Consider the following 9,301-nt stretch of genomic DNA (forward strand, 5'->3'; position numbering starts at 1 on the left):
TTTCCACTAAGATCAGGAACAAGACAAGGTTGTCCACTTTCACCACTTCTATTCAATATAGTATTGGAAGTTCTAGCCACAGCAATCAGACAAGAAAAGGAAATAAAAGGCATTCACATTGGAAAGGAGGAAACAAAACTGCCATTGTTTGCAGATGACATGATAGTGTACATGGAAAGTCCTATAGCCTGTACCAAAAAACTGCTGGAACTAGGAGATGAATTCAGCAAAACAGCGGGATACAAAGTCAATATCCAGAAATCAGAGGCATTTCTGTATACCAACAATGAAACAGTAGAAGCAGAAATCAAGAAAAAAATCCCATTCGATAGAGCAAAAAGAAAAATAAAATATCTGGGAATAAACCTAACCAAGGAGGTTAAAGACCTGTATGCAGAAAACTACACAACACTGAAGAAAGTAATCAAGGAAGACACAAACAAAGGAAAACATATACCGTGTTCATGGATTGGAAGAATTAACATCATCAAAATGTCCATACTACCCAAAGCAATTTACAGATTCAATGCAATACCTATTAAAATATCAATGGCATATTTCACAGACATAGAACAAATACTTCAGAAATTCATATGGAACCATAAATGACGCCGAATAGCTGCTGCAATTTTGAGAAAGAAGAACAAACTAGGAGGGATCACAATACCTGATATCAAACTGTATTACAAGGCCAGTGTAATTAAAACAGCCTGGTACTGGCATAAAAACAGGCACATAGACCAATGGAACAGAATAGAGAACCCAGAAATAAACCCAACTCTCTACAGTCAATTAATATTCGACAAAGGGGGCAGTAACATAAAATGGGGTAAAGATATACTCTTCAACAAATGGTGTTGGGAGAACTGGACAGCTACATGCAAAAAAAAAAAATGAAACTCGAGTACCAACTTACAGCATTCACCAAAATAAGTTCGAGGTGAATAAAAGAGTTAAATATAAGCCATGACCCCATTAAAGTCCTGGAGGAGAACATTGGCAGGAAAATATCAGATATTTCATGCAGCAACATTATTACTGATATGTCCACTAGAGCAAGGAATATAAATTAAGAACAAACAAATGGGATCCCATGAAAATAAAAAGCTTCTGTGGAGCTAAAGAAAACAGCAATAAAATAAAAATAAAAAAACAACCAACTGTGTGGGAAAACGTATTTGCCAATATTACTTCAGACAATGTTTTAATCTCTAAAATATACAAAGAACTCACATGACTTCACTCTAAGAAGACAACTAACCCAATGAAAAAATGGGTAAAAGCCTTAACAGACACTTCTCCAAGGAGGACATTCAGAGGATCCAAAGACACATGAAGAGATGCTCAATATTGCTTGCTATCAGAGAGATGCAAATTAAAACAACAATGAGATAGCACTTTACACCAGTGAGAATGGTTATCATAAACAGAGCAATAAACAACAAATGTTGGAGAGGGTGTGGGGAAAAGGAGACTCTGGTCCTCTGTTGGTGGGATTGCAGACTGGTACAACCACTGTGGAAAACAGTATGGAATTCTCTCAGAAAACTAAAATTGGACTTACCATTTGACCCAGCAATTCCACTGCTGGGATTGTATCCTAAGAACCCTAAAACGCCAATCCCAAAGAACATATGTGCCCCAATTTTCATAACAGCACAATTTACAACAGCCAAGAGTTGGAAGCAACCTAGGTGCCATCAGTAAATGAATGAATCAAAAAACTATGGTACATATACACAATGGAATTTTATGCTGCATAAAAAAGAATGAGCTCCTCTCTTTTGCAATATCATGGATGGAACTGGAAAGCATTAAGCTGAGTGAAATAAGCCAGGTGTTGAAGGACAAATACCATATGATCCCACCTTTAACAGGAAGCTAAACAACAAAAGAAACAAGCAAGCAAAATATAACCAAAGACATTGAAATAGAGAACAAGCGGACAGTTACCAGAAGGGAAAGGGGAGGGAATTTCAGGGGAAATAAGGGAGGTATTTAGAGGAACATATATAAAGGATACATGGACAACAACTGAGAAGGGTGGAAATGGGAGGGAGGGGGGAACCTGGCGGCTTAAATGGGATGGGAATAATGGACAGAAAACTGTACTTGAAAAATAATTAAATTAAAAAATTGGAAAATAAAATATAAGAAAGCAACAAAACACTAAATCAAAACAACAAAAATAAAAAAGAATCAAAAAATGAGTATAGCATAAAGAGCCCATGGAACTACTTTAAGTGCACCAATATTGTTATCTTGGAGATGCCGAAAGAAGAAGATGGAGAGCAAGATATTGAAAACCTGTTTTAAAAAAAAAAAGAATGACTGAAAACTTCCCTAACCTGGTGAAGGAATAGACATACAAGTTCAGGAAGAGAAGAAAGTCCCAAACAGGATGAACTCAAATAGGAACACACCAAAACACGTAATTACAATGCAAAAGATTAAAAACAAAGAGGATCTTAAACGCAACAAAAGAAAAGCAGTTTATTACCTACAAGGTTGCTCACATAATACTGTCAGCTGATATCTGAAACATCCAGAAAGGATCGGCAAGAGATATTCAAAGAGATGAAAAGCAAGGACCCACAACCAAGATTACTCTACCCATCAAACCCATCATTTAGAATCAAAGGACAGGTAAAGGGCTTCTCAGACAAGAAGAAGCTAGAGGAATTCACCACCACCAAACCAGTCTTATATGAAATATTAAAGGGTCTTCTTGAAGGAGAAAAAGAAGAAGAAATATTTTAAAATATGAACAATAAAATGGTAAAAATATATATTTATCAATAATTGACTCTTAAAAGCAAAATAAACCTGCAGAACAGAAACAGACTCTTAGACACAGACAACATTTTGATGGTTGCCAGATGGGAGGGGATTAGGGATGGGTGAAAAAGTGACAGGATTAAGAAGGACTAATTGTTAGCTATAGAATAGTCATGGGAATGTAAAGTACAGCATAGAGAATGTTGTATGGTGTCAGACTATGTATGGTGTCAGATAGGTAGGAGATTTACCGGAGTGATGACTTAGGAAGTTATGTAATGTTTAATAACTGAGGCATACTCCTGAAACAATTATAATATTGTATGACAACTGTGATTGAAAAATAAAAAATAATTTTCTTGTAAAAAAAAAAGAAAATGAGAAAGCTGGGTCTCTTCCTGTGTCTGGCAACAGTGCCCCAGGGTGAGTGTCTCAGGTGTCAGACATGGGATGGTGGTGACTGCACGTGATTGACAGGGACTGATGTCCCTTGTGCCCAGGTGTCCTCTCCCTGGTGCAGCTGCAGGAGTTGGGCCCAAGACTGGTGAAGCCTTCACAGTTCCTCACCTGCACTGTCTCTGGATTGTCTTTAATGAGATATGCTATGCCCTGGATCTGCCAGTCTCCAGGAATGGGGCTGGAGTGGGTTGGTGTTATATGGAGTGGTGGAAGTACCCACCGCAGCCCAACTCTGAAATCCCAACTCAGCATCAACAGGGGCACCTCCAAGAGTTGCATATATTTGCCACTGAGCAGCATGAGAGCCAAAGACATGGCCCTGTATTACTGTGTGAGATATACAATGAGGAAGGAATTCAGTGTTAGTGGACACAAACCTCCCTGCAGGAGAAACTGTGACCACCAGGGGGCGTTCAGGGTCCCTGAGCACAAGAACTCTCCCAGCAGCAGGTGTAGTTGGAAGTTTGAGCTGGTTTCCTGTCTGGTTTCAACAGTTTCCTTCAGGGAACCTGTGTAGGTTCCTAACTCTGCTCTTGCCTCTGATGCCTCTGAGTTAGAAATGTCTGTCGTAAGAAAAGAAAACATTCTCACATAGACAAAAAAGGCAGAGTCTTTATCAGACTCTCTTGTGCACAATTCCAGTGTTTTATGAAACCTTCTGACCCACCTCAGCTGATTCTAACCAGAGACTCTGCTGTACCCTGCAGTAAGCCCAGCCCCACACAGTTGGCCAGCAGCAGGGCATGTGCATGCTGGACAGGGGGCACCAGAGGCATATGAACCACACACCATGGGAGAAAGAATGCATGTGGTGACAGTCACTGACTTGGCAGAGTGCGCACAGCACCAACTGTAGGTGACAAGACAGAGGGCAGTGGGATCTGAGACAGCTTGGGGTGGATGTCCTGTATGACAAACACACACACCACTGGGACATGGGGTGTTTATCACACATGTGGTTTAAATCCCTGAAAGAAACAGGAAAGGCCTTTCAGCAAGTCAGATTATTGTCATAAGTCCTGGTTAGAAGCCCCCAGTTTGTTACAGTCATGAACAATGGGGAAATGATACTATGTCAAAGCTCTCAATAGGATTCTGCACTAAACATACATGATGTTCACAAGTTTCCCAGTAAACATTAAACGTGTGAGCACAGTTCTGGAATTCAGCTATTTCTCCTGCTTGTCACACTCCGGCCCACCCCCTAGTCTTAACCTCACTATAATTTGAATTAATTTCCTTTTTAAAAAAATTCCAGTTGACATTCTATATTTTCATTTATATGAGCATCTAGTCCACATCAGAGTAGTCAGACATTTATGCAATGTGTTGTACAATGGCCCAATATATCAAGTATCAACCGGGCACCACACATAGCTATTACAACATTGTTCACTTTATTCCCTATGCTGTGCCTTACATCCTGTGTTCAATTGGTAATTGCCAATTTGTACTTCTTAGTCCCTTCACTTTTACTTTTTTCATTCCAACTTCCAAATATCCTCTCACCTATAAATTTATTGTCTGTTCTCTGGGTTTATGAGTCTGTTTCTATTCTGCTTGTTTCTTTATTTTGTTCTTTAGATTCCACATAGAAGTAAGATCATGTGGTATGTGTCTTGCTCTCTATGACTGATTTAATTCAGCATAATGCTCCCTAGGTCCATCCATATTGTCCCAAATGGTAAGATTTTACTTTTATGGCTGAGTAAAGAAGATGGGTTAATTTCCAAATCAGTCCCTATTTATATTAATTACTAGATTATAATTTGAGGTTATTGCTGAGGAAAATGACATAGAACAATTTGAATTTGCTACATAAGGAGAAAAATCACAACATAAAGAACAAAAATTCCAGAAGTGTTAGCTCCAGGGTTGTTGAATCCCACCATCCCTATACCTGGAAATATCTCTTCTCAGTTCTGCACACACATCCTTGCAGAATGTGACACATGTTCAGGTGATGCCCATCTCCTGTAGACAAGATAACATTATTTCTGGGATCATGTGCAGACATGAAAACAGATGAAGGAGGAAGGAGACAAAGCTTCTGAAATTTACTTCTCGTGAACCACTGATGACATGTTCTCTTGCATCTTTGGATAGATCTATGTCAAATGTCCACAGATCCACAGGCAGTGATTTTGAAAATGAGGGTAACTGCCATGGCTGACCACTTTCATAGAAAGTTAGCACCACCAGCTGCAAGAAAGGAAGGTTATTTAAAGTATTTATTTACTCTGCGATCAATGGGTAAAGAAAAACACTGACTTACATATGAATAAGATTACATTTACATCTTTTATTTCACATTAGTGGTTCACATCAAGATTTTCCATAATATATTTCTATAATTTTATTATTGTTACTTGACAGTCACTACCTACATTTTCACCTAAGCAATTCTAGTTATAACTGAGTTTCTTCTGTGTCCCCAATGTTTGAACCTGGTTTTACCACACAGTCTAGAGAATGAAAGTGAAAGTGAAACAGTGAGGTTGCTGTGCATTCAGCACTAAACTCCACTGAAGGAAAATAACTCAGGAGCACTGCCTCCCTCTCTGTGTAGTTTATGCTTCTGTATCCCAATAAACCACAGAGATGTTTCACCTCCAACAACACCAGCTCCACAGGCTCTAGGGTCACAACCTGCTCTTAGTTCCTATTCTGATCACTTTGTAGGAGAAACGGGGTCAGATGGAACTTTCTGTCTCCCAAGCATGAAACTTCTTCACTTTTAATTTTCCCTCTGATGAGAAGGTTTGAATTCTCTTGGTTGGATTGTTACTGATGACTTTCAAATGTATCTCTCATTCTAAATTCTTTTTTTAATGAAAATTTACTCTCTTAGGTCATGTACAGGTGTCCTGGGGCAGGTGGGTTAGTGATAAGGATACAGACTTAAATGTGGGGAGTAAATCTTAACAGACACAAATCATAGGAAAAGTCATACTCTGGGACTATGCCCTTCATGTGACTGTCCAAACACAAAGCTCCTTATATAGTAGGATGACGTGCACATAGGGCCCCTCTGCTCATAAAAAGCATCCCAGCCGTGACCCTGTGGCTCTGAGACAGGAGTCCAGCTTGGGATTTGCAGGTGTTCCCAGTGCCTGCTCAGGACAGAACACAGACTTCTCACCATGAAGTTGGGGCTCAGCTGGGTTTCCCTCATTGCTATTTTAAGAGATAATTTATGGAGGACAGGAGACACAGAGTATGTGAGTGTACTTGACTGAGAGAAACTGGATGGGTGACAGTTTCCTGAACTAATGTATTTGTGTTTGCAGGTTCCAGTGCAAGGTGCAGCTGGTGAAGTCTGGGGAGGCTTGGTGCAGCCTGTGGGACCTTTGAAACTCTCCTGCACAACCTCTGGATTTACATTTTTCATTGTAATTTTATATTTAAATGATTGCCTTAGTGTAAAATTTAAACAAAGAATAAACTAATCTTTTCTTCACAACCTCTTCAGCACTTGTTTGTTGATTTGTTTATGATGGCCATTCTCACCGGTGTGAAGTGATATTTCCTTGTGGTTAATTGATGGCTAGTGATTCTGAGCATCTTTTTATATGTCTCTGGGTCCTCTGTGTGTCCTTGGAGAAGTGTCTGTTCAAGTTCTTCACCCATTTTTAATTAGACTGTTTGTCTTTCTGCCTAGTGCACTGTTGGTGGGAATGCAGACTGGTGCAGCCATTGTGGAAAACGGTATGGAATTTCCTCACAAAACTAAAAATGGACCTGCCTTTTGACCCAGCAATATCACTGCTGGGATTATATCCTAAGAATCCTGAAACACCAATTTAGAAGAACCTTCACATCCTAATGTTCATAGCAGCACAATTAACAATAGCCAAGTGCTGGAAGCTACCTAAGTGCCCACCAATAAATGAGTCAATGAAAAAAAACTATGATACATTTACTCAATGGAATACTATTCAGCAGAGAGAAAGAAGGGTGTCTACCCTTTGCAACAGCATAGATTGAACTGGAAAGCATTATGGTAAGTGAAATAAACCAGGTGGTGAAAGGCAAATACCATATGATCTCACCTATAAGTGGAACCTAATAAAAAATACAAACAAGCAAATAAAATATTGAAATACAAAACAAACTGACAGTAACCAAAGGGGTGGGGAGAGAGGGATAATGAGTAAAATAAGGGAAGGTCCATCAAGGAACATGTGTAAAGGACACATGGACAAAGCCAAATGGGGTAAATTTGAGGGTGGGAGGTCGGGATGGGTGGGACGGGGGACCATGGTGGTGTTAAAATGGATACAATTGCACTTGAACAACAATAAAAATAAAAAGATAAAAAATAAACCAATATGTTTCAATTTAATATTTATTTATGGCATTGCTTTCACTGAGTAAATTCATACCAAGCACAAGGTAGAGAGAGTCACGATTTTTTGGAAGGTTTTGATTGTGGCTGCATCTCCCAGTGCAATCTGTTCCCTAATGCATGCTCATGGATATTTCAGAGTCCCTAAGCCAATTATGCATGTGTATATTTGTGAATTCTTTATATGATGAAATAATTACGGCATCAGTTTAACTGATGTCTCTCCTTAGTGTAGTATTGTCAGTAACATTGGGATTCAGTGGGAGGAAAATCAGGACAATTCTAAGCATAGATTTGCTCATAGTAAAGGGAACCTCTACCCTGACAGGTAACCTTCACTCCCATCCTCACTCAGCTTTGTTTCTGGGGATGGTCACCATGGTCAGAGGGTGCAGGGCTCTTTCACATAATCTATAACATTCTTAATGTGTAATGTACTCATTCTTTCATCAGCCTTGTGATTTCAAAATATATTCTCTATGTACGCTTCTCTTTTAACTAGCTTAATAAAATTTTTGTTGGTTTATTGGGACAAATATTTTAATAAAGGTCAATTCACCACTATTTTAATGGGTTCATTATTGCATGTTTTTACAAAATCTCCCAGAATTTGGTCAGCCAACATTGCCCATGCTGATTAGATACAGTGGCCATAGAGACTAGAAGAGGCTGTCGTTGCAGGAGTGAGTTGCTGTTGGAAAAATTACCCACAAATCTGGGAGTGACTTTGGATCTTGCTAAGGGGAGAGTGCTGGACTTAGTGTGAGTCTTATGGCATGAACATGACTGATTTTTGTGAGGAGAATGTTACTAGAAATATGAGTCTGAAGACTCTTCCAGGAAGTACAGGACCTGGATTAGGCACATTATACCATCTCAGAAAATACCTAAATGTTCATGAACAGCAGTGTCTCTGGCTTCCACTGGGTTTTGCCCCAGGTGTTGATGCAGGAATCATACCCAGGACTGGTGAAGATCACAGAGACCCTCTCCCTCATTTGTACTGTCTCTGGGTTCTCTTTAATGAGCTATGGAGTGCACTGGGCTTGCCAGACACCAAGGAAGGGGTTGGAGTGGGTATTGTTACATGGTATAATAAAAGCACAGACTACAACCCAATGCTGGATTCCCAACTCAGCATCACCAGGGGAACTTCCAGGAGCCAAGTTTCTTTAATACTGAACAGCCAGACAGCTAAAAACACAGTCATGTCTTAGTGTACCAGACACAGTGAGGAGAATTCTGCATGAGCCTGGACACAATCTTCTCTGCAGCGAGAGATTGAAAGAGAGGGGGGACCCCTGTACATGTACAAATAAGGATTTATATGTTCCCAATGTGGGACTGAACCCCAAAACTTCAGTAACAAATTGATACTCAAAGCTACTGTACCAAACTGTCCAAGGATGTGAAATAATTCTTAACAGACATGCACTCTTGGGCAAATCACAATCTGGGGCCATGTTATTCTTGCCATTGTCCAACCCGAGATCTGCATATATACTAAGAGGACATGCAAAAGGGCCCCTCAGCTAATGAAAAGCAGCCCAGCCCCAAGCCAGCAGGTCTGGGACAGGAGTCCAGACTGGGATTCACAGGTGTTCCCAGTCCCCGTTCAGCACAGAATACAGACCACTCACTATGTAGTTTGTGCTCATCTGGATTTTCCTTGTAGCTATTTTACGAAGTAATTCTTGGAGATTAAGAGGCACTTAG

General features: G+C 39.9%; 1 long non-coding RNA gene across 1 annotated transcript; it reads left to right on the top strand.

Annotated features, from left to right (window-relative positions):
* The first annotated feature begins 3,324 nt into the window (after window positions 1–3,324).
* Window positions 3,325–8,704, top strand: LOC119002452 (uncharacterized). Its single transcript, XR_005069737.1, has 3 exons — window positions 3,325–3,449; window positions 7,416–7,421; window positions 8,693–8,704. It is a non-coding gene; the product is annotated as an uncharacterized LOC119002452 (long non-coding RNA).
* Window positions 8,705–9,301: the final 597 nt, after the last annotated feature.

This window comes from Sturnira hondurensis, unplaced genomic scaffold (genome assembly GCF_014824575.4).
Source record: "Sturnira hondurensis isolate 20B ecotype Veracruz unplaced genomic scaffold, ASM1482457v3 Scaffold0000236, whole genome shotgun sequence".
Lineage (NCBI taxonomy): Eukaryota > Metazoa > Chordata > Mammalia > Chiroptera > Phyllostomidae > Sturnira > Sturnira hondurensis.